The sequence below is a fragment of the Lepisosteus platostomus genome, chromosome 9 (assembly GCF_059453375.1).
Source record: "Lepisosteus platostomus isolate fLepPlt1 chromosome 9, fLepPlt1.hap1, whole genome shotgun sequence".
In the NCBI taxonomy this organism is placed as follows: Eukaryota; Metazoa; Chordata; class Actinopteri; order Semionotiformes; family Lepisosteidae; genus Lepisosteus; species Lepisosteus platostomus.
This window is the reverse complement of record NC_142619.1, coordinates 38195001-38221966: the sequence shown is the minus strand read 5'-3', so window position 1 is coordinate 38221966 and position 26966 is coordinate 38195001. Positions and strand designations below refer to the sequence as shown.

The 26966-nt window shown below is 35.3% G+C and overlaps 1 long non-coding RNA gene across 1 annotated transcript in view; it reads right to left on the bottom strand.

Annotated features, from left to right (window-relative positions):
• Positions 1-26966, bottom strand: part of LOC148654959 (uncharacterized) — a 105686-nt gene that overhangs the window by 21554 nt on the left and 57166 nt on the right. The window contains exon 4 of the long non-coding RNA XR_015941402.1: positions 4590-4656. This is a non-coding gene — a long non-coding RNA (uncharacterized LOC148654959). The remainder of the gene's footprint in view (positions 1-4589; positions 4657-26966) is intronic.

The following is a 26966-nucleotide window of genomic DNA, read 5'->3' as shown; positions in this document are numbered from 1 at the left end:
CCCACCAATCGGACGTCAGTCACTGAGGTGGAACAGGTAAAGGGAACAGCCTAGGAGATCCATTGGAAGTGGGGATCTCCCCAGCCCCTCAGTCTCTCTCTCTCTTGCAAATGAAGCAGCAAAAGTGCTGTGTAGAGCTCCACCTTCTTACAGGGCAACAATACTAACAGGGTTTTCTTGAGTACTAAAGGGAACATGTATACAGTGGTGTGAAAAAGTGTTTGCCCCCTTCCTGATTTCTTATTTTTTTGCATGTTTGTCACACTGAAATGTTTCAGATCATCAAACAAATTGAAATATTAGACAAAGATAACACAAGTAAACACAAAATGCAGTTTTTAAATGAAGGTTTTTATTATTAAGGGAAAAAAAATCCAAACCTACATGGCCCTGTGTGAAAAAGTGATTGCCCCCCCTTTATTGAGCAAAAAGAACATAAAGGCTCGTTTCAGTTTTGCCAGAAAACATCTTGATGATCCCCAAGACTTTTGGGAAAATACTCTGTGGACTGATGAGACAAAAGTTGAACTTTTTGGAAGGTGTGTGTCCCATTACATCTGGCATAAAAGTAACACAGCATTTCAGAAAAGGAACATCATACCAACAGTAAAATATAGTGGTGGTAGTGTGATGGTCTTGGGCTGTTTTGCTGCTTCACGACCTGGAAGACTTGCTGTGGTAAATGGAACCATGAATTCTGCTGTCTACCAAAAACTCCTGAAGGAGAATGTCCGGCCATCTGTTCGTTACCTCAAGCTGAAGCGCACTTGGGTTCTGCAGCAGGACAATGATCCAAAACACACCAGCAAGTCCACCTCTGAATGGCTTAAGAAAAACAAAATGAAGACTTTGGAGTGGCCTAGTCAAAGTCCTGACCTGAATCTGATTGAGATGTTGTGGCATGACCTTAAAAAAGAGGTTAAGGCTCGAAAACCCTCCAATGTGGCTGAATTACAACAATTCTGCAAAGATGAGTGGGCCAAAATTCCTCCACAGCGCTGTAAAAGACTCATTGCCAGTTATTGCAAACGCTTGATAACAGTTGTTGCTGCTAAGGGTGGCCCAACCAGTTATTAGGTTTAGGGGGCAATCACTTTTTCACACAGGGCCATGTAGGTTTGGATTTTTTTCCCCTTAACAATAAAAACCTTCATTTAAAAACTGCATTTTGTGTTTACTTGTGTTATCTTTGTCTAATATTTCAATTTGTTTGATGATCTGAAACATTTCAGTGTGACAAACATGCAAAAAAATAAGAAATCAGGAAGGGGGCAAACACTTTTTCACACCACTGTATATTTAGGGAGAAGGGCTGTTGTTTTCATATTTGAATGATTTTTTTCCCCTTTTAGTACTAGCCAGGTAGAGCGTTTGTCTCTAGGATGCTGTACAGTATGGACATGGATGCTGTTTTAGAGACATGGTTCATCTGGTTTAGTATAGGTTTTATAGAGGGTCTTATGGAGTGTCTTTTGTTATATACAGTACGTAGAAAAATGCACCGCCTCCCTGAACAACTGTCTCTCCATAATTTGGCCTTAACGTTTGTCTCTGTTGGAGGGAATTGTAGAGGGCGTGGACTCAGGGATTCACAGTATTTGCAAATCATTTGTTGATATTTGCCGCTGCATATTGTATTTACTGTAGCTTGTAAACACTGAAAAAAAAAAACATTTGTCTTTCACGTTTGTGTCCTGCTTATTATTCCACAATTAAACAGGGTGGGAAACAAAGGTACCACATAGCCACAATTGGAATTCTTCCTGACTGTAAGGGGCATTTCATTAACTTTAATTATTTAATGTTAGAATATCTCCATTTAACCTCCATTCTCTCCTACACTCGTTCTAACAATGGGTGTCAGTATGGGATATATCATAGTCAGTATTTCCCAGACTGTCAACCTAAATTTATTACAGCATATATTAATATTTCTGCATATTTGATTAATGAGTACCTTGACTGAAGACAATACTATTTTGGGTCCAAATATGTATTGGCTGCATGAAGAGGTGAGAGGAGAAGGGATGTCTTTCATTGTTCTACATTTTGTCTTGCATCACAACAGTTAAAAGAATTACCCAAAAAAGGAATTGTCACCATTGATCTCTGTGCTTGACTTATGTGTTTATGAGTTCATATGTGTTGAAATCTACAGTCCATGTGGAAAAAGTTGATATAATGAGATGAACTGTGGAATATATATTACAGAAAATCTGAAAGAATATCCTGAGAGAGCTAAACAATTTTAAAACTCTGGCCTTTGAGGTAGTCATGCTGTCTAAGGGAGGTCAAATTAAACGCCCTAGTAGTGGCTATTTCCTTCCAATTAAGTTCCTACGTCTAATATAAAATGGCAACAGTTTCAGTGTTTTACTACTTTATTTGTCAAATAAGACAATTTGCATGGTCTATTACTTTTTATTGCACTGTAAATGTAACAGAAAGAGAATTAAAATGTATAAAATCCTTTATTGGCCTCTTCTTAAAGAGGCATATGAATCTTCTTATTTAAGATGTATTTCTGCTAGAAAAGACCATTTTCTAAACCTAGAGGGAAAAAATACAATTCCATCACAGGAATGACTTACTTCAATCAGCTTATTGCTTCCACTTAGAGAAATATACAGTAAATATATATTGAATTTGTTTTGTATACACACAACTCGTGTACAGTATCTATTTTAAATTGTATTGTCCTTACTGTGTGTATCTTCTTTCTCCTGAAACTATGCTTTGGCATTGCACACTAGTGTCATGAAATCCATGAGAATATGGTGTTTACAGCAGACCTTCTGATAAATAAATAAAAACATTTCCATTTCTACATGAAGCTCCAGTCTTGTTTCTTTTTTCCTGCAGATTCCTTCACATCTCCAGGAGTGGGAAAGCTGCTGGGGAAGCATGCTTCCGAAATGTATCAGAGAAGCTGGGGACAAACAGCCTGTTAGGAAAAAATACCTCTTGATCCTAGACATCAGTGGGAATATGGAGGGAGAGATCAACCTTAAAGCTGAAGGGAAGTGACAGAGCTGTGAAAAGGGAATATATTAAAAGTGCCAATTCTCTGGAGAATTTTAGCTCTCCTTAACAGGGAGGAATTTATTAACCCTTACCCCACTAATTAAAGTGCTTCAACAAAGAACTAAATGACATTTACTTTTCGAGAACAGAAAAGAGCAATGTAAATCTCTACATGTGTGGCTGTGCAGAGGCATTTCCAGTTGTCACTAGAGGTTAAATTGAAGATTGTCCAAAAATCTTATTGCTGTTACTAGTCTCAGAAACAAAGAGAAAGATGATTCTTAGGAAGTGGTGACAGCACCATACTTCTTGAATTTCCTGCTGGGCAGCACACTTTCTTAAATGGGACTTTCCTCAAAAACTCTAGAGTAAGGTTACGCTTGATATGTGTGTGACGTTAAATCGACTTACAGTATAAAGCACAGCACACTGTATATTGTAGTGAAACAGCATAATTATTGTCTTTAAATACAGAACACTGAAAGAATCCTGGCTACAGCTGGTACAGTAGTTTGCAATGCCTTTCATCTCAAAATCTATACAAACAGAACATCAACTGAGCAGTGCATCCATGAAACAATTACCTATGAATAAACTGGGCATTATTCCAGGAGTCTAAACAAGGCACTCTACCAAGGGACTTGTAATGCGAATTACAAAATCTCAAAGAATGAAAGCTTGTGTTTTATTGGGTGAGAAGAGGTATTAATTGAATAGATGTGCAAGTTCACAAATGTGCAAAGATTTTGTTCACACTGTAGTGTGTTCCTATGCATTGGTGATTTTGTAGATTTTCTTTTGAAACTGAATGATGCTCTCTAGACAAAAACAAGCACAATGATTATTTCAGTTAAATCTGCCAATGTATATGATAGAAAACTCTGTTTCTTTGTTTCAACAAAGTAAAACTGGTGGTTAATTTATCTGAGTGGGACAATGTGAAAGCCTGAAGAATATGTTGCAGTAATGTTAACATGTTGGTTTACAATAAAAGGGATTACGATCATAAACACAGGTCCCTATTGGTAGCCTAATTCACATAAGTTAAATTATTAAATAAACACCCCAAATCTGTCTCAGTAAATGCAGGGTCTGGAACTGTGTGAAAAAAAACAGCCTCTTTTACTAAATATGGTTAAATGCTGGAACAAAACATCCCAAACATGTTGTTGATAAACATTGTCTTAAGGAGAAAGCAAACATCTCTAATTTTAAAACAGCAGTTTAAATTTTTTTTAAGTTTCAACCATTTTTAGAAATAATCAGTAAACATTTATAGAAATGTTAATAATATATTATTATAATATAATTTAATAATTACATTAAAATATATAGTAAATAATTAATACTTCCTTGAAATCAACTTCTGACTGTGTAAAAATACTGTGTACCAAAGAAACATACAGTATCTCTCTGTTTATGCATATATGATTTTGGGGGAAAAAAGCATAAAGATTTCAATATTGATTATATGTTTTTTTCTATGGTCTGATTAATTCATCATTCGTGACTGACAGTGTGTTACACTCGAGTAACTTTTGGCTGTTGCATGAGCACTAACTCACCTCATTAGCAAGAGAGTTGATTGAGCACAGGTGATGAGGCGACTTATCCTGTTGAATATAAAGCCTGCTGTAAATCAAGAAACAAAAAGAAAGGAAATAAAATGACCCACTTTTCAAGAGAATAATGCATTTGTGCCATCTGTATGAAGGAGGTTAGACTAAGTTCAGTTCTGAAGGATGAGATTTTTCAAACAAATGCAAAAGGCAAAATGTTACAGTCTTACCGACCTCCAGCTTTCACATTATTTGTGCTAACTGTACAACCACAGTCTAGGAACGGCATCGAATTGGTTATAAACAAGGGTGGTGTCATAAACAGCATGGTATAAAGAGGCACAATGAATGGAGCAAAACAATTAAAGAGGAAAAACATCCAATATGAGACAAAAAATAAACAATTTATTACTGCATTTTTCCTACTATTAACTTGTTAAATTTGCATTTAAAAACAAATAGTGACATAGCATATCCATACTCAAAATCCTCAATTTATTTTCCTAATTTAGTTTATATCTTTGAATGATTTAACAGAAAGTCTATCTGTTTAATATTATTATTTACTTAGCTGATGCCTGCATACAGTATAAGGTACTTGCATATATAGAAAATTTATACATTATATATCCAATATATAGAGAAAAAGAGTAAATCAGTAAAATAACAGCAAGACTAGGACAAACTGTACAGAAATAGATGTCACACACAAAAAAACAAAAATCAAGAAATTTCCCAGTGTGTTCTTTGGCATTAATCAATATTACAAATCTATAGCACAACTTGTTGATATGTTTAAACAAGAGTAGGCTGCAAAGGAACAAGTAATAGGTTTATTCCATGCTGAAAAAAAGAAGAAAGAGAACACAACGTTTCGGCCGTGGAGCCTTCTTCAGGTGTCACACCTGAAGAAGGCTCCACGGCCGAAACGTTGTGTTCTCTTTCTTCTTTTTTTCAGCATGGAATAAATCTATTTTATAATTAATGTTATAACTAAAAATTATTCCATGTAAACATCCCAGTATTTCATCAATCAAACCAACTAATCTTGGCATAGAAAGTGTGTAAACTGTGATCAAAGTGCCTACATTATGATATACAGTATAATTATCTACATCATTAGACATTAGGCACAGTAGCTTGCTCAAAATAAGACACAATGTCTTTGTTATCGCATTGATGTAGCTAACGAAAAGTCCCTGAGCCAAGCTACAATATAGTTGAGCTTATTCTTGACCAGCTGTGCTGAGGCTGTGTACAGTACTCTTCCTCTAAATCTGTGGATGTGGTGCATAGTTTGCTTCATCCCTCAGGACGATAGAGACATTGCACTGATCCCCCATCTATAGTGATTGGCAAGACATGCAACATGACCAGTCCTAAAGCAGTTTAGAGTGGGACACTCTTTTCTTGGGAGATGAAAGGTGGGAGGTTGTTGGGTAGATCATGTGATGAGGTGCTTGATTGTTAAGTCTAGTGATTCCTATTCTTGAGCCCAGGTGGAATCTGCATTGAAGTTTTGCTGGGGCGGGTTTTCTAGATTGGCTTTTTTGAAGGCCGATGTGTCTTCGGTAAATTAATATATCCTAGTGTAATATCAGGTGAGGAGAGTTTTGGACCTTTTTTAGCATCTTGTGGGTTGTTGTGAGTCATTGGATGTGTTGAGGAATAATGTTTGGGACAGGTAGCAAGGGGAGTCGGGTGGAGTTCCAGTGTTCCAAAGTTCCAGTGATGATAGCATTCTGCTGTCTCTGTGAATCTGTGACCAGTATGTGATTTCCATGGATCAGCATTCACGTCACGCTCCCTGTTGGTACGCAGGCTAAATTCCATGAGAAGCTTCAGGAGAGGAGTCTTGAAGAATGCTAGTCCAAGACCCAAAGCCAAGACAACTGTTACAACTAAAAGGTATATCTTTCACTCTTTCTGTAGTGTGTTCAGGTTGTGCTGTGTAATCACAATCTATTTTGTGATTCTTTGTTACTATTAGTCTGTTTTAATTGAATTTCCAGGCAGTGATGCAATTTTATTCAACAATATTTAAGAAATATGATCATTACTTGAATACACTTCAGGTACAGTACACTACCTTTGTACATCCTCCCATTTTGATGTTTGTAGTTAAATTGGCACATGGGATTGATATTTCCTACTGTTTAAAGCACTCATATATCCTTTAATCGATTACATAATGTACAGTACATTTTTATTCTTCCTTGATTAATATTTATCTTAATCTTTGCTTGAGAAAAGAAGCTCAAGCCAAATTTTTAAAATTCTCCTGGGGGTTTAATATCCTTATTTAACATTTAATTCCACCTTTTCACCTTTTTATGTCAAACAAATAAAAGGATTGTGGGGTTGATGTGTAGAGTTCCCTAGTGATTGTTTTATTTAAAACATTTTGCATGATCCAGAAACAGATTGACTTTCACATTTACATTTTGTAATTTTATGTTGTCAATTAGATCTCCTTTTCTCCAAACAGATTGAAAATGAAGTTGGGTTGTTAGCACATATAACTAGCTATTCCTATGGGTCAATTGCAAGTCCTCACTCTGTTTTTGTATAAGACATGGTTGGTGTCCAAATACAGCAAATCAGCATATTGAAGAATCTCATTTGTAAGCCTCTTTAAGCCAATGGAAATTGACTGAGATCAACTACTTATATTAGGCTACACCAACAAGTTTATCAAATTAAATTTAATGTGATAAAGCTAAGATTTGTACCTACCTCCTTACCTCACATACCATATTAGTAAGGGAATGTTAAATATTTATAAACTACTCTGAACAAAATAACTAGAAATAATATTTAAGTTACAATATTCAAGCAGAAATACAATATCAAGTGACAGTTGATGGCATACATTACTTTGCTGTAAATGAATTATTTCATTACAAAGAATTATTTGCGTTTACTCAAAGTAATGCCTTGTGTAACAGATAATTGTCCAGTAAGATCTGTGTATCTATGAAAATAGATGTTGGGTATTTATTGGCCACTAGCATTCTATGAAAGGTCATATTACTCAGATCCTCACTTAAAGAAATGTGCCAGCTGAAATTGTAATGCAACGTTGTTCCTTATGTGAAAACTGTGAGAAAATTGCTTAGCTGGCTCAAGGAAAAGCAGCCTGGTTGAATGACCGAGGCTGACAGAACCCTACAAGAAAGTAAAGGAAGAGCATAACACTGATGCAGAGATCTTCAATGGCAGAGTTTGAGGTCTGCAAGCTTTACAGTGGGCAGGGGGCAGGGGGCGGTCCAGATGTAGGTGAGGCAAGCACGGGAAGACCACCTACCAAGGGTTTTGAAAGCAATGCCATGGCAAAACCATGGGCAATGAAAGATACTGTGCTGATCCTGAGGGAGTGACAAGAAAAATGATCAGCACTGATGCTGGCTTTGATTGTCACACTGCGTAGGTGGTCTGGGAAACAGTAGCAAGGAAGTACTTGTTGTTCTTCTTAATGAACAGAGTATCATCCAAAATGTCTGACTGGGATAAGTGAAGGGTGTAATAGAAATAAAGAGACTCATAATGGCTTATAGTAGAATCAAGCTTGAAATAATGAATATAAATACCTTGACTGGACTGGTCTGTTGTGCATCTTTTGAGGTGGAAAATGTTTGTTTCGTGAGCACAAATGGAAAGGGACAGATAAACAAAGAACTGACGGAGTTACAGAGGGAGTTTATGGAAGAATTGGAGACTTGAAGACCTGGAGAGTTCGGAATGGATGATGTTCTTGATGAGAATCATGGTTTTAGTTGGTAAAGATAATTCAAGAGAGGGCTTCCAAGAGAGCATTGAAATGTGTTGTTGTTTTGCTACTGTACCCAAAATTGAGACAGACAGCAAAGTAATATGTACTCTACCGGCACACCTCAAAAAGGAACCAGAAATTGGGCTCGATGGGCATAATGTTAAAAATGTAAGTGATGTCAGCTTTCTCAAGCTTAGCATTTCTGCCAACCATTTAGATCAAATAAACAGCACAATGAAACGTTGATAAATCAGAACTGGGAATAAGCTATTAATACAAGGAGTGGAGGTATTATGCCGACATGAGAGATCAATAATGAGGCACTTTTTCCCCGGAATACTCCAGATTTGCTGTGCCAAGAAATGTAATCCTGTTTGGGGTGAAGGAAGGAGTTGGTGAATGCCAACTGGAAGTTATTGCAAATGGTTGAGTATGAGGTTTGGGTGATGAGCCCCAGTGAAAATCCAAAGAAGAGGCCATTTAAAAGGAAATGAAGAAAGGAAGGGTTAAGGTACAGAAGGAGTTACATGTCACATAAAAGTACATGAGAGATACTGGAAATTAATACATGTACAGTATCACTAAGAGGAAATCTAGAAATGGAACAGTACCGTACAGCATGGCAATGAGCCATATTTGAAATACAACTTCCAATTTTTCTGTTGCAAAAGTACTGACGTGAACATGTTACAGTGATAATTTGACTAGAAACATACAGTAGATTAACTTGTCTTGTAGTGTAGCTCTCCACGGTCTAGGTCAGGGGTCTCCAACCTTTTTTCCAGAGGGCCACATTTGCTTCGGAAGAAAGGCTGGAGGGCCAGACACTGGGAGGGTTGGTAGACAGGGAGATTTTGTGATAGAGGAATACGTAATAAACAACACAATCTACACTTGTAATAACCTTAATAAAAACCCTTATGTCATATTTTGTAATATTCAAACGAACAAATAGAACTAAATGAAATATTCACGTACTGTACACATGTACAAATTTAATTTGATATTTGGAATTGCTTCTGTGACAGAATGTCCTCAAATTCTGGTTCAAACTTTGTCGCCCCAAGATCAAAATCTGCTTGAGGTGCTCATCAGAGAGTGATGTTTAATATTTAGATTTTACATATTTCATCTTTGAAAATGTTTGTTCACACAAATATGAGGAGGCAAAGACAGAAAACATTCTACAAACAAATTTTCTTATGTTCTTAAAACTCTATTCAAGCAGTGATTTATAGAAGCATAACACATAATTTTCCTTAAACAGATCCCTGTACAAGTCATTTGCAGCAAGGTCAATTTCTTCAAGCTGCAACTTGAAGATTCAATTCAATTTATTTTTATATAGCGTCTTTCACAACAAAGTTGCCACAAGGCACTTAACAAAGATGTGTGACAATACATGACGTTACAATACAGAAGATCTTCAACTTCACTTGCAAAAGGGTTCTGGAACAATCTTATGTTCTCTGGGATACTGTCAAAATCTTGAAAACGGTCCTGAAATTGCTGCTTCAGTTGTGAAATCACGTTTAAAGCGAATGGAATCGGAAAAGATTTGGTACTTTCTGTACTTTTCACAAGTTGCAAAATGAAAAAAAAAATGCTATTTGCCACCTGTTATCAAAAATAATTAATTTTTGTCTGAAGGATTTTACATCTGATAACAAATACGAAAAGGGAGAATTTTTGCCCTGAAGTTTCACATTCAGTTCACTTATATATGCAGTCAAATCCTCAAGAAAGGCGACCTTCCATAACCAAACACTGTCAGAGAGTTAATAGGTCTGAGTCATGATAATATCGATTTCTGTGTGTAATTCAAGAAAATCTCTTTGGCACTTTAGCTTTGCTGATCTAGCGAACCTCACAGTGGTATGGAACATCTGGATATTAATGAATTCTGATTGTTGTGATCGCTTTGTGAATATTTCACGCTGATAAATTAAGTTTTTCTTCAATGTTTCTACTTTATCTGAACACATTTTGCCAGTCATGTCTGAGTACTTATGTTTGTATTATAATGCCTTTGGATATTATACTTATTGAGAACAGCCACGGTTTCTCTGCACATTAAGCACAATGCTTTGTTATTGCTTTCAATCATGAAATAGTTTTCAGTCCACTTCTCATTAAAAACATGGCATTAAAAAGTTTGTCAACTTTTCTTGTCTTAACTCCTGACATTTCGATGTAAAATACATAAACAAACAATGCAAAAAAACTTAAGAACAACAAACAAGTGAACCTGAGGTAAAAGTTATTTGACTTCACACTTGCGCGTAAGCATGTAGTGGTGACGCTGTCCTCTGTTCTCGGAGCGGATAAAAATACTTCGCTGGCCGAATGTGACCTTTGGTCTATGGGCTGTATATGCTCTGAGGTCACAGTTGACCATGATTGAACACAGGCAGCAGCAGAGAGGAGCTGCACCTGTCACAATGTCTCCAATGCACCAGGGGTCATTATGTTTTCTTTATGGATTCTGCATTTAATAATAATAATAATAATAATAATAATAATAATAATAATAATAATAATAATAATTACTTACACTTATATAGCGCTTTTCCAGACACTCCACTCAAAGTGCTTTACAGGTAATGGGGTTTCCCCTCCACCACCACCAATGTGCAGCCCCACCTGGATGATGCGACGGCAGCCATAGTGCGCCAGAACGCTCACCAAACATCAGCTATCAGTGGGGAGGAGAGCAGAGTAATGAAGCCAAATCATAGATGGGGATTATTAGGAAGCCATGATTGGTAAGAGCCAATGGGAAATTTGGCCAGGATGCTGGGGTTACACCCCTACTCTTTTCGAGAAACGCCCTGGGATTTTCTTTTAATGTCCTAAGGTAGTTATTATGTAACGTGTTATTAATACAAGTATGTGTGTAAAAGTTAATTAATTATGTATACAGAATTAAAAAATGTACATACAAGTCATAAGTAAAATTATGTCATATTACATGTAACATGTCCACAGTTCCCCAGAATAAAAATGTGCAGCTTCTTTGTCTGCTTTCTTATCTACTGTACTTACTATTTTATTATGCTACTGTATTTTCTCCAAGCCAGTTTTGAAGGCCACATATTCTTCTGTATTTCTCTCCCACAATTGCAGTGTCTGCCAAAAGCTTCTCTGTAATTATGCATAAACCTAATATACCGCAACAAACAATGGAATTCAGAGGTTATTTCATGCTGAACCCTTTTTTCTTTTAACCTGGCAGTACTCTAGTTTTAAACAAAAGACAGGATGTGGAATTATCAAAGCATGCTGGTTCATTGTCTTAGCAATGATAAAAGCTTTTCAGCACAAAGGCTATATTAATGCTCATATCATAACCAGAAATGTAAGCAGATAATAACTTTTTACAGTTACAGTGTTCAGAGTACCACTCATATTCTGCATAGATGCAGAAGTATTTCAAGCTACTGAGGATGATTAGAGAGCAAGCCTAACCAAATAATATATACCTTTTTGTTAATAAATTTCCTGGACATGAATAAATTAACATTGTGCTCCAGTAATTTAGTCATCCTAAGCAAATATCCTGCAAGCTCTGCAGAGGATGTCAAAGCCTGCTGATATCTAACAGAGTCAGCTCTAAGTTTGTGTATCCTGGTCCATTCTACCTTTCCATCAGGCGCTACATGTGGAAATAGAAAAGCAGCTCTCCAATTAATCAAAGTCAGATCTGCCTGAATGCCTGGAGTTGCTGCTGATCCTTGTCCCAGCTTCTCTCATGTTCTCTCTCTATGTTTTTACCTTGAAAACTTCTGCTCTGAGCTGGGAATGCCTGAAGGGCTTGCACGGTAAGTCAATGTGAAATTATCTCAGCAGGAAGAAGTTGCTTTTCAGCTTAAATGATTTAAGGCAGCAATTTTTCACACTCTCAAACTCTGACAAACGTGCAGATTGCCTCTCATGTTTGACTTCAAAATATTCAAAGAAAAGCTATTTTTATTAGAAAAAAACACTCCAGAGAAAATTGTAAGCCACTTGCTTTCTGATACGTCATTTTTCTTGACAGCGACAATGTTCACCTCAGTGTAAGTTCTTTACTTTTAAGATCTCAGGTTAATTCAAATGAACTTTTTTATATGTGGTGGGCTCCTGGAAATATGTATTAGATTGTCTCTAGGGTGGTGGTTAAATACTGCTCAGTGGTATACATTATGAACATCAACTAAATGAGATTACATAATAACCAGTTCAAATTATTACCCTTTTTAGCAATAACAAAAATGTAAAAAGGTACAATAAAAATATATACATTTTATATAACTGGTCCCTTATTAAACAGTACAAGACAAACAAGAATTTGAATTAAATATTTAAAGATAGTTTAACTTATTTTCTGTATACTTACTTTCAAAAGTCTGACAAAAATCTTAAATGTCAAACTTAAATGTATCAGAGTTCTAATTTCCTTCTTACCAACAGGTAAGTACATAAATCTATACTAATCTCTGAGGTTTTAGCCTGTATATAGATTGGTTTTGAATTCTGTAGTTATCTACAGATCTTACACAGCTGTTTTTTTTAAGTTTAAACAGGTTACAACTATTAATGTCTTTCCTGGGGCTAAAAGCTAACATGGCAGTCTTAATGCTACCCATCTGGTTTGTTATTGTGTAATTGCACTTGTACCCATCAAACTCAATAGCTTGATTACATGCATGCTTAAGATCTCAAGTATGTTGCATGATGAGAGGGACTTCGCTTGTTTACCTGCTGGAACAGACGAGAATTATATGCATGTGCTAGGGGAAAAAATGCATGTCGGCTATAAGTTCTGTTACAGAAAAAATGTTCAGTGCAACAAATGATAGCTACTGTATGCATTCTCAGTGTTAGGACCACCCTCCTCCTAATTTATATTGTAACAGCTTTAGGTGACTTACAGTAGAAGTGTCTCTTAGATTTTAGATAGTTTGTGACACTGGGAAGAGTAAACACTTCAAACTTCACACTTCAAAGCAGGAGAGAAGGAAAAGAGAGAGGAGTCCAGAGGAGCTGGGACTTGAAGCTTGCATCAGGCGAGAGCCCCTACTGCATGATCATCCAAACAAAACCTGAATGGAGCTGGAGTGCTGGAACTTTGTGAGAGAGAGCATGCTTTTCTGTGTTTTTAGGGAACTTGGGTTTCTGGGTAAAAGATACCTCAATTAGAAATGTCTTTTTTGCTTAGGTTGCATTTTTTATGGATAGGGATATAGGCTCCCATTTATTTTGTGGCATCCGGGGTGCGGAGAGATTTAACTGCAAGTTGTATTGTATTTAGTTAGAAGGCAGATTATCTCTTGTATGACCTCTGTAGGCATTAAAAGTTTAGTGATTAGTAGCAGTCTGGGGTTTCTGGGTGATCAGAATGTAAGGCCTCTGAAACACCTTGTTTGTAAATACTGTACATACTGTACTTATATGTTGTGTGGAGTGTAGTTTGTGTTTTGTCATTGTAATAAATATTTGTTTAACCAAGTGTGCCTGGATTATTACTACTCTTAACAAAGCTGTGCTAGAGAACAAAGAATTCACGTGCCTCTAATTATACCAGCCGCTCGGGTATATTGCTAGCAAACCACTTACAAGTCGGGGGTTATGAATAATTATTTAACTGATTGACTAAACCACTCGATCAATTCCTGATTTTCACCAGTTTCGTAACCCCCCAATTTGTAACAATATCAATCGTCTAGATTCTAGTGTAGATAGCAAACTAGTCACAATCCCATACTAAGAGGATTAACAAACAGAAATAAAATTCAAAGAGACTCGGACCACATTCAGAGTTTAGCAAACACCTGGCAGATTACATTTAATGGTGACAAGTGTAGGAAACAAAACACTGGGAAAAACCAAGCCTGATCAGGCTACTCATAAGAAAGAATTACTGTAGATGTTTTTATAGATACATAACTTTCCTCTTCTCCACACTGTGTGGAAGCAATTAACAAAGCAAAACTAATTTTAGGATACTCAGGTAAAGGTGTAGAATTTAATTAAAGGGATTTGATTGCTGCCTTGCAGTGTTGGGAGCCTGGGTGAAGTTTGTATGTTCTCCCAGTGCTTGTGTGGGCTTCTTCTGGGTGTATCCTCCAGTAAACCAAAGACATACTGATAGGTTCATTTGTTTCTGTAATATCTGACCATGGTGTGAGTGTGTGTGTGTGTCTGTGCGTACCCTGTATTGGAAAAAGAGGTTAGATAATAGGCAGATGGATGGATTTCATGTTAAAATTATACAATGCACAAGTAAGACCTTACTTAGATCAATGTCACATTTTGATCGACAAGATCCCAAGAAGGTATCAGAAATCAGATATTCAGGAATATTCAGATTTCAGAAATCATGCTCTGAAATCAGACCATAAAACAGCAGTTTCACAGGCTCAAAGGAATTTCATTAACTGACAGACTAAAATAATGGAGCCTTTTTAGTCTCAAAAGGAGAAAAGTAGGATATTATAAGACTACTTTATCAAAATATTCAAATAATTCATTTAAAATTTATGGATTTCCACCGTGAATCACGAATTATTGGACACGAGTGGAAACTATGGGAAAGTGCATTTAAAACTGAGAGCAGGCGATATTTCTTTACACAAAGTAGAACAAACTGCCCAGCCAGATTGTTTAAGCTGATAATCTGGTTTCTTTCAAACAATGACTGGATGAGATCTTTGGATCACTTATCTACTGCAATCCATATGAGTTGCAAGGCCCATCTCATTCATAACAATTCTTATGCTCTTGTATAAATGCCTGGTAGCATGACGTCTTAACATGACTTCAATCTGCCTTCCATTTCTTTCTCTGCTGTCCTTTTTTGTTCTGTAGTCCAGACAGGAAAGTGTAAAAATTGAATGGTGGTATTAAGAGACACTGACAAATTTGTTTAAAATGTCCTAATACACTAGATACAATTAGATAACCCAATAAATTAATGTGCTGTGCTTACTAACGGAGTTTTTTTAAAATACACTCTACATTCTTGTGCAGGAAAGCTGATTGATGCAGCTGTCCCTTTGTGAAGGTCTATGTGTGACATGCCACACTCACTCATCTACCATCCCCAGTACAGGATAGAGGAGTCTGCAGATATCTAATAGACCCTGTTGGGACACACCATTTACCGCTTTTGGATCTGTAACATTCTCTCTGCTTGTCACATTGGAAACTACTCAGTTGTTCTCTTTAATGTTTTTCTTACAGTTTCATTGAAAGAAACAGGTAATGCACTTGGCGACTGCCCCCTTTGATCATTTCATTCTGTAAAAATGAAACGGAAAAGGCGAATTCATGTTGATTACCAACATACAGTAGTAGCTGCATCTTTAAAATTACCTTAAAACAACTGCTGCAGGAGAGAAAGAGTGAGGTAGCATTCACTTCTGATCTTCTGTAGGCATACTGTACTGCATGTACTGTACACACTTCACATTCTAATTCATATCCCTATCTACCTACTGTAGGATTTTTCAGAAATAAAAGTAATCATTGTTCCTGTCTGTTGTTTTACAGTTAAACTCCTGATATCACTTAAACAATTCTATATAACATTCTGTGAACCACTGCAATAAAGCTTAGCTTGTAATATTTTTTGTAGGGTCACTCCAAACTCTTTCTCGGTAAAAGCATTTTCATCCTGTTTTGTCTGTTCCTTATTTTAATAAAGAAGTCAAAGTGTGAAACAAAAGGTATCCGACTCTGACCTTCTCTTGGTAAGATGGCCATGTAAAACAGCAACTGACCTTTAAAATACAATATGCTAATAAATAGCCACAGCAAAAAAAAAGCCTTTTCTTACAAATGAATCTTAAAAACGGGCTATAGTTTAATCAGCTAGCATTTTCATGAAAGGTCTATGGCTATATAATTGATCCCAAAAGAGAAGGTTTCACCTGCTTCCCAGGTGTACTGTGTTGATATTATCAGGAAGCACAGCACCTTGTGTTAGTGGTCACACTTTCAGACTTATTTAAAAACAAAGTCTCTATTAGCCTACAGAGGTTCACACTTCACAAATGCAGTGTACAGCATCTGTTCCAAGTAATTTGGAAAAGCTTCTTAATGTAATAGAAAATGTTACTCCTCTTAAGAGCCTAATTATTTAATTCAGAACTGGCTTATGAGCAGAGCATTGAGCTGTTGTTTGCATCTTTTGTAACAAGTATAGTACTCATTACATTGCTATGGAGACTGCCTTTATGACAGTTTATCGTGTCCTATTTACAATAGGAGAATGCACTATTCCCTTGGTTTTACTGAGATTCACCATGGACTTTCTTTTGTTTTATAGTGCTGAACTACACTGAACTGTGGAAATACGAAGACATATATTATGCATTTCTAGAAAATGTTTACTATGTTCCACCATGGTGTGCACATGGCCTAGTGTAGTAAAGCTGAGAGAAACCACAAGAAATCGCAGAAACCCATGGTCAAACTACAGTAAGCTAAACCAATTTACCTGTCATAGGGACATTTAAAAATCAAGCATACTCTAAGAACCGCTTTTTTTGCTGCTGTCCAGTTCAATAAAATATCATATTTCCAAGATGCTGGTGTCAAAGAGATGGTGTGTTTCAATTATTATTGTCATTTTATGATTCAGGAAAGCCAATTCCGAGACAGGGGAAACTGTACAGTACACTCCTTCATAATTCAATTGTTTTTCATCCATCTACTTAAATATTTCATTCATTTTATTATAAATGCAAAACAGACAGCTAAGCCCATTTCTCTTAGTCTAAACATTTTTTTTACTCTGTGGAAAGTAATTCTGGATTTTTTCACTTTCAGTCATATGCCAAGTAGTCACTCTCAGTGATAAAAGCAGGAAAGGAAAGTCTGCATCAGTATTATTACTGGCAAGACCAGACAGTTTTATGTAAGTAAAACAAACAAAGCCTCCTTGTTTCTTAACTCAAACCACTTTTACTACATTTGTTTTATTGGAGTTTGTGAATTGATACACATCAGAATTGCTGTTGCTAACTTTTCAACTTACAACACAAACTGACTCCAAACAGCAATCAAAAAACGCTTCAGAAGCAGGCTTTCCACTTTGTCTAGTTTCAGCAAATTATCACTAATAAAAAAAAGTTCTATAATAATCAACTCAGTATCTTTATTCAATATTGTAATTGATTTAGCCAAAAAAAAAGACTTTGTCCAATTGTATTTTCTGTAGCTATAAAATATACCAGATATTTTTTGGTGCTGCAAATACAGTATGTGGTCTCCAAAAACAATTACTGTATTTTAAGATTGCCTATAGTTAATAATTTTTCAGTATTAAATTGTTTACTTATTACCTTAATATACATTGCTATACTTTTAATTTTTAAATAAATCAAATCTAAACTGTGCAATGGATACACAGTTTATACTATTATAGTTTGAACTGTATAGAGAGCCAGAGAGCAATAAAGAGTTATATACAGTACATTCATTTTATTCACATCTCTAACTGTTTTTATTAAAAAGGCTTAAATTCCCACTTAGTGCTTGTTACAAACTTATTGTCTGATGCTAACTTTCAGCTTGTCAGTTTCGTTTTCCCTTAATGCATGCCTGCCATGGAGAATTGTGTAGGGATTTTGATTTGTGGAAGACTCCTAGTAGTTAAGTTTCATTAGTACAGGTAGTGCACAATACCAGATAAATGGAAAACCTGTATTGTGGGAATGAATATCAACTCTTGACTTTATACAACACAGAGAAAGGAGCAACCTCCTGTCTTTGACTTTATACAGTATACACAGAAGACAGAATTACTGTAGAAATCTCCGTGTACAATTCTGCCCCCTTCAAAGATGTTAAATGACGATGACTAGTTGATATTGATTCCCATAATTCATAGTAACCATATGCTCTTAAAATACATAAACCTGAAAGGAATTCCTTGCAAGATATTTAAGTGTCCTTTTATTGCTTTAATTTTGTACTTAGTATTTTAAACCTCTATTAGCAAGTGGTTAATTTAAAATACCCTCACATGAATAACCACACGAATGAAGAATATCCATCAGGTTTTTAATACATTTTCATTTTCAAGATAAATTCTGGCTAAAATTAATAATTCTTGAAAAACACTTTTCGGAAACTGTACAGTATACACTATATACACATATCTTCCCCTTTCATGCACACTTTTTTATTTTTAATAATATAAAAATCATGATGTGTTTGTGTGATTTGACTGGTTTTAAAATTCTAGTTATAAATAAATTAGAGCACTATTAATTAGAAAAAGCAATTACCTAGTTTTTATCTACTGTAATTTCTTTTAATTTTGGTATAATGGATACTTCGGTTCTGTCAGAATTACTTAGTATGATTTAGTTTTACATTGAAGGCATAAATAAGGCTCCAAATTTTTATTGTTAATCGTTGTCTTGGGTTTTTTTCTAATAGCTCAATTATTTAAAGTGCATTTTTTATATAATATGAATGAAATTTAAAGGGGTGGTATTTTCCCATTAGTTTTATATGCATTTACTAATAATACATGATTCTCATAAAAAGAATGAGAATAATTGTCCAATAAGTGACAGAAAAAAGTAAAGTGATTTGAAGCTTTAACTCACATGAGTGTATGCAATTGTCTTCTTTTCAGATTTTAATTTAATGCCCTCTGAGATATGCGATTGGTTCTCTGATGCCATTTCTGCCAGCTGAGGTCAGTGCAACCATCACATGCAGTAATTGAGTAGTTAGTACTGATTTCACTTCTTTAATTTCCATCTGCAGAATCTAGGCTTAGCATGGAAAATAGCACATTACAGTGCTACAATTGTAGAGAAATGTAATAACATAATTTTCAGTGTTTGGAAACTTCCAAGTGGAAATCAGGAGCATTATGTCACACACGTCATTTCATCTCATGAGAAACATGAAAGGTACCATTCACTAGAACCATCGTTATGTGACAAAATGAAGAAGTCTCCTTCATAATGAAAATATAATAGTCATTAACTATTAGGAGTCTACTTAGAAAAACCTTTCTAACAGCATTAAATGCCATGACCTACTATATTGCAGTAACACAACTGAATATATTTATATACTTAATAAAAGCATTAAAAAAAGTGTTAGTACTTATTAATCGGTACAAAGTATGAGCTCCAGCAGATATTTTAAATTCATGACGTGAAATCATTGAACTACTGACAGATTAAACACATGTATTTAAGAGACATTTAAGATTCAGCATTATTTAAACATACATGTCCTCGTGTCTCAAGCAATACAACAAAAGACTGAAGGTATCTAAAAAATGACAGTTATAGTTATTGTATTTTTTTGTTTTAAAAAAAACTAAAATATTAACTTTATTTTATAAAAGAAGAGTATAAGCATTTCTTTCCTGTACTCATTTGATTTTAGAGTACAAGAATTAAGAGAATTAGACAACCTTTTGTTATTCTTGTTTAAGAATATTGATATATACACGTAACATAAATAACATGATTCAGAAGTATTGTAATAGATTCTACTAAACAATGTACAGAATATAAAATGAAATCAGGGCATTGTTAGGTTGAAAGAACATATACAGTGTTTGATGACAAAAACACAACAGTGTCTCAGTCTGTGCTGTCATGGTTGAGTACTGTATGATCATAGCATTGGTAACATTTAGTTATGTGTTCACTGAATGGTATTATCTTTTCAAAGCAAAACATTTTTGCACAACAGGGTAGTCAGACAACAGGGACTAAACATTTAGTTTTGATTTTGATGTTTGCTGTCTGTTGACTATACTGTAGCTCCCCTGCATTGAAAGTAAGTTTACAGTTTAGGTTTTCACTCCAGAATTAGATATCTGTTCTTTTAGGGAACACAATTGTCATACACAGATGTTTGGAAGGGATGATGGCAGACAAGTGTGATGGTTTCAAATTCAACTAAAGTAACTTATAAAGAAAACTAGGTGCAGTTATATAATAGTTCATTTTATTTTGCAAAGCAGTACATATAAACTCACAGACAAAAAAAAAAAGCTTAATGCACCGAGCCTTACTGTGTAAAAAATGAATGCTTTATTCTAAACGTAATGATCTCCTTTAGAAACTGAAAGGAATGTTTTTGAAAATGTTATTTAAAATAATACATTAAGCACTCTCAACTTGAGACATGATTTTTCCCTGATATATAAATTTAATTTTATAACATCTCGAAGAAAAGAATCTTTGTACAGTTTTGTAATTACTTTGATGCACTATGTGAAAGGAAAAGTAATAATAGTTGTAATTTAATCTATTCATAAAAGTCATTTTATAAACTCTGCCTCTCTGCTTAATGTGTGTTACATTCATTATTTATAATACTCTGATGATGTGGTAATGACAATGCCATTGTTTTTATACTTAGCAATGATTTGGAGCCTTCATTATCAGAACACCAACCTCAGGATTATCAAGGGCAAACAAAAGATAATTAACACCAGAAACCAGAATACCGGAATCTGCACTGTCTGGGGCTTCAGACAGGAGGTTCACTTAATGTATGTCCTTTTACCATTTTGCAGGAGTAAAACAGAATAATTAGTGAGATCTTCTGTAAGGTGTAGAATGCAATTTCTTTTCCCCCGTTTCGAGTGGCAATTAATATTGTGTATTTCTGGAGGATGCATTTATCTTTCATACAAAACACAGCTAAAATCATTCACAGCCATTTCATATCATTTAAGGGTGGTTAGAAATGAAAAAGAGAAAATAACAAATCAAGGAAACACATGACAACCTTTTTAACTAGCTGTTGGCTACCTATGTCACACAAATGGACACCTACAAATCTAAAAAATTGAAAATAACATACTGTTTTCTGTAAAGTGACCATTTGCATAAATCCAGATTAGGCAAATCGAATCCAAGCAGGGATAGGGCAATAGCTTTAACTAAAAGTAGTGCTCATTGTCGTGATCAATGGCTCTTTCCTTTAACTTTGTCGTGCCGCAAAGCAGACAAATACACTGTTAATGACACCCGAGTAGAACAACAGTTCACAAAGTCTGTTTCCTGCAGGCCACAAGGGACAGCTATCACTGCATGGTATTTTTATTGTTCTACAGAGAAAGGTCCCAAATGAATCATCGAGTGCACTATTGCCAAAAATAGTTAGGATTTAGACGTGTGTAGAGTATCTGATTCTATCTAAAATTTATGAATACTCCTTTCAAAAACACACACACATGATTCTGAACTATGTGAAAACCCCAAGAAAAACCAAACAAAACTGGAACCCTGAGTAAAAGACAGTAGTTTGCAATGTGCTGCCACTGTAAAGGAGAACTATCTAAGGACCTGTAGCAAGATGCTCAGGAATGACACCAAAGAAGAAAGCAACCACTCTGACTACTTAAAGTAAAGGCAGGATGTTATTAAGGACTAGGGACAGCATACATTTTTAAAACCTACTCAATAAAATATCATAGTTACATATTCCTCAGTATTATAATGATATAAATATTTAAATTTAAATGCATTCCAAGCCCACATTTGTTCTTCAGTAAAGCATCAAAACTCAATTTCTACTTAAGCTTTTTTGTCATGTTTATGTATATCCATATGCATGATATAATTTTCTATTTTTAAGATCACTTAATGAATTCTATCTATTTTCAGTTCATAAGTGAGACTTTTTAACTTAACCTTAAGCATGGACAACTAGGTCATTTTTCATGTTCCTACTTTTTACCTTTCAATATTATTTTTGGAAATAATCAGAAGAATACACAATAAGTGTTTTGCTGCCTGTAGAAAATAAAAATGGCCAAATTACTGTAGTAGTGTGTTTATGCATGTTAGAAAGCTTAGAGAAAATGTGTAATTTTGTAGTACTCTATATACATCGTTTTAAATGTATAATAACACAAATAAATATCAAGGTGTTTTGTTGTGTGACAAAAAATGTTTTTCACTGGTTGGCATGTTAATTAGTTGAAATACAATTTAATATTTATTAAAATCTTACAAATTCTTAGAAAGAAATCAAACACACAAACCACAACATTAACTAAAAACTGAACCTTTTCAATTCCTTCTCAGAAAATCACAATATCCTGAAAAGAGACATTGAATTGTGAGGGTCTAAAATTATAAAGAAAAAATGTACAAATCAAAAACCGCTAAATAAAAAATGAGGTTATTTCCTCCCTAGATCTGGAGACGGGTAAAGCTGGCTGTGTATTTGTAGCAAGAAAATGTAATATAATGAGGGTAAAACACATTTTAAAATATAAGATATCATTTTATTCTAACATCAAATAAACTGAAAATCCACTTTCACCTTGCGTGCAGGATGCATGTAGTTTTGCAATTGGAAATAGCCTCAGGGAAAATGCTGTACAGTACGTCACTTATAGTACTTGAAAACAGGGATATAGGCTGCCATTATTTACAAATTGTCTGCCATTGTCAATTACCTATAGCACTGAATACACTTATCCTATTCTAAGAAATTATTTTATGAGTAAAGAGCATAGGTACGGTATTGTTCAGTGTTATGTACTTTGCTAAGTAAGTATCCTACACACCTCTTTTCAAAAATGACTATTATCACTGCCAGATGAAGATACTGGTGCAATAAAAGTTTCTGATTGATCTACAGGCCTGTGTTGAGGATAATTTATTCAGTTCCTTTTTTTCATTGCAGGGATACCATTTCAGTCCTCATTTTATCTTCCTTCGATGTTTTTTGATTGAGTTGACTTCACTGTGAAGGAAGTGAAGAAAAACCTTCTATTCAGTTGATAGAAAAATCATATTGCCTCGTTGCAGTTAAAGCCACTGTGCTGTTAAAAGGTCATTTATTACCTGCTCAGACATATACCTTTATATAAGGAAAAATATTAATTTTGGTCAATGAATATGAGGAACATTGCCCAGCTGTAGAATGTTTTTTTATTTATCATGATTGTTGTTGGTGTGTCCGGAACTCAAGGCTAGCTCGCTGATTTATTTTTATAGCTCCTGTCTTTCACACGTTCAATAAAAGCTACATCTTGATCATTACGACTTGCTCCCGCCTTTTTCAACACGGTATTGGACAGGGATTTTCAATAGTTTTTTTTAATTGCAAACTACTCGGTAGACAAATGTGTCCTGACACCTTTTATTCCATGACCAAAATCTGTGCCGAACAATATTTCACGAGGAATAAAGTCATACATGAATCAGATGCTTTGCAAATTGTTATTGAGTATTTAAGTATAATGAGTTTTGCCTTAACCCACTTGATTAATAGGTAGCCTACTGGCCATAGGATGACCAGGCTCAAGCCCCCATTCAGACAGAGGGGTTAAACAAGGGGGAGCCGCAAAGGCATGATGTGTGTGAAAAAAGTGAAGAGGTGCGTGCAAGAGTTATACTGTATATAGAATCTGTAATGATTGTAGTATATAACAGCTGGATGAGTTTTCTGCTGTTATCCCTCCTGAACGTCTGTTAAGAAGTTCCATTTATTTACTGTGGACGTCATCTGAATCAAAAACCTGTTGTGCAAACTTTTTTACAGGTTGATGAGACCTTCTGACTTCAAGTAATGCTATTTTGAATTTCAATTTAGAAGAGGCCTAAGGTCAGAAAAGCAACGTGCCCAAGGATATTTCCACAATTTAGATTTCTTTTTTTTTTCAACAGATCTTCCGGTATTATTACCAAAGGATATTCAGCACAAATAGCGAAGTACGTTTGGGAACTACTGAAGTGAAATATTGATTACACTTAGCAAAAATGTAGGAAGAAGAAACATCTTTTCTAGGAAGAAGAAACATCCTTTCTTAAATCAAACTAAATCTTACTTATAGTTGCAAGGTTAGAATTGTACTGAAGCTAATGATAAAGAATGAGTATATAACCACAAAATCATTGTCATCAATAAAATGGAACAAGTTCTGGAATATTCTGTTTTAATTAGAGCAATGGACCTTTTAGTGGTCAGTGGAAGATTTTAAGAACATTATAGCCTGTGAAAAGTACTTTTAATTCAACTCATAGAGATCTTTCCCTTTTTTGTAAGTCTGAGCTGGTCATTCTGGAACGGAGGTTTTCAATGAAAATGGATCTGGAATATCCTACGCTGATATTACGTTCTAGTCCTGTTGGCTGCTGTGTTTTCTGTTTTTCATTCCAGCCCATAATCTTTACTTTTGTATTACCACTCCTTCCAGTTCTTGAGTCACTGTAGATTTTAACTTGCCTATTAAACCTGGTTGACGGTGATCTCTAGGTGCAAGGCTGAATATCATTGGTCTACTTCCTGAGTTTGTTTCGTATACATTCAGTTACTTATTACATAATTATTCTGAACCATCAGCCTTAGAGGCATCTGGCTAACCCATGCAGTTATATTGTGAGAAGAAGTCTCTGATCTTTCAACTCCATGACAGTTCTTATCACTGCATTTTTTAAAAATCAGATACTGTACAAGGCCTGCAGAGTATTATTCAAACATGGCAAAGATGCACTTAAATTTGCTAAGCCAAAAGAAAAAAATGTCTAATAAAGGGCAAGAAGATATCAAAGGTTTTTATTCATTTCCTCTACGTGACACAGACTAAATAAATGCTGGGCCATGTGAGTTGAAGAAAGCAAGACAAGCAGCTCATTATAACAATTAAAATAAGTTTCTCTCTTCTTTGCCCTTGTATGTCCTAAATGAGATGTGTGGTGATGACCCTGAGAAAGCCTAATGTGAGGAGCAAGCAATCACTTACACTGCAGACATAAAGTAAGTGCGAGTTGTATACAGTATACTGCATATGTTCAACTGAGAAATGTGTATATATTCAAGATGTACTCAACAAGTTTACAGGTGTATCTGATAAAAGTAATACTATAGTAATTGTACATTTTAAAAAGATTGGTGTGCATGTGTCAGGTATTCAAGACAAACTATGATACCACAAAGCCAAATGAATTCAGTCTTCCACTTAGAACTATGTATTTCAGTTTAAAAATGTGTTACTTCTTTTCTGGTAAGTTTATTACCTGAATGAGAAAAAAAAATTTTTTTTCAATCTGGGAAATGAAATGGCTTTTACATTATTGTTTTTGGCTGTCTGATTTTTTTGCAGGTCACATTACAGAAAGGTCTACAGCAAACATACACTTACTGTTTGCACAAAGATAGCTCGACCTTGATTTTAAATACCCTTTATATAATTTTATAGAAACAGTTAAAACAAAATCACCACAGCTCCAGCAGAACACTGAAACAAGATACAGATAAGTATTAGCTATATGGGGATCTTTTACTTTTAGGGAACTTGTTGCTTGCTTTTTTTCCACTATGAAACCATCTGACTTTTGTCCATTATTTGCACTGTTGTAATGTACTGTAGCTTCAGTTATGTTTCTCTGGTATATTTCCCCATTTATGTTTGGAGAGAATTTAGTTTTTATCATTGTTTTCTTTTTTTAAAATATTTTATTTCCTTTCATAAAAGTAAAAGTTTTCTATCTGAGCAGCAAGGACAACAACGCTCTACCAGAACAGCGATCCTCTCATATCCATAAAAAATCTCATTAAAAGCATCATGTTTTCAATTACTGAAATGCATTAATGCACTCAAAAAACAATGAAAACCATTTTCATTGCAATAAGGTATACAAAGCATCCAGGCTTTTTCTGAAGGAACATTAAAATGTGATCATAAGTACCCTAAAATAATAGAGGCCCTAACCTGAAAAATTTGTGCATTTGTCACAGCTCAAGAGAGACTTTACCGGCTCCCTATACCACACATTAATAAAGTTTATTTGTAACCCCGGAGGAGAGGGTAGCCATGGACTCCTGGAGGTTTTTTGACAGTTAAATGAGGTTTTTCCTCCCCCTTGTGCTGTGCAGCCTTTTCTACGTGTCGACATCCAACCCCTAGAGGGCGCTCCACTTCTTTCCTGTTCCTAGTTCCGTGTGATTATTCATGTCCTTCCGGTGTGACTGGTTTCTGTTTCCTATTTAGTCCCTGCGTCTCCAGTGTTCCTGGCTCAGCTTTAGGGTACAGATGTCGCGAGGCCTGCCCAGCAACAGGTCACCCCACGTCTGTGTCCTGAGGGCATAGGCCTCTTCCCTGACATCGCCTGACCCCTGAGCCCGGAGCAAACCTCTGTGTTTGTCTGGTTTTTGCCACTACACATAGGGTCTCTACTGCTCTTCTTTTCATTCCAGAGCTGGCCTTTCCAGCGTCCGTGACAGCATCATAACTCTTTTAGGATGATTATATCTTACTCTAAATCGTGCTGTGTCATCATTTGAGATAATAAATGAATGAACAATGTTTTTCAAGATTTGAGTTGCAGGATGTGAGTATTTATGTCTACAGTTGCGTTTGGTCTCTCTATGTATTATACAGTACAGGGGTCTCCAAAACAAAGTAAAAACTGTTATTTTTGCTTTATAGTCAAGCAGTTTGCACTCATGATAATAAGATTAATATGGTATACAATTCCAATATAATAAAGTCTATAATATAATACTTTTTATTTTGGGTAATTTATAAACATACTTTGTGATCAACACTGTGGTGATTTCCAGTGACCACATGTATAGGGATTTCAGAGTGCAAAATGATCAAATATAGCAGACAAGGC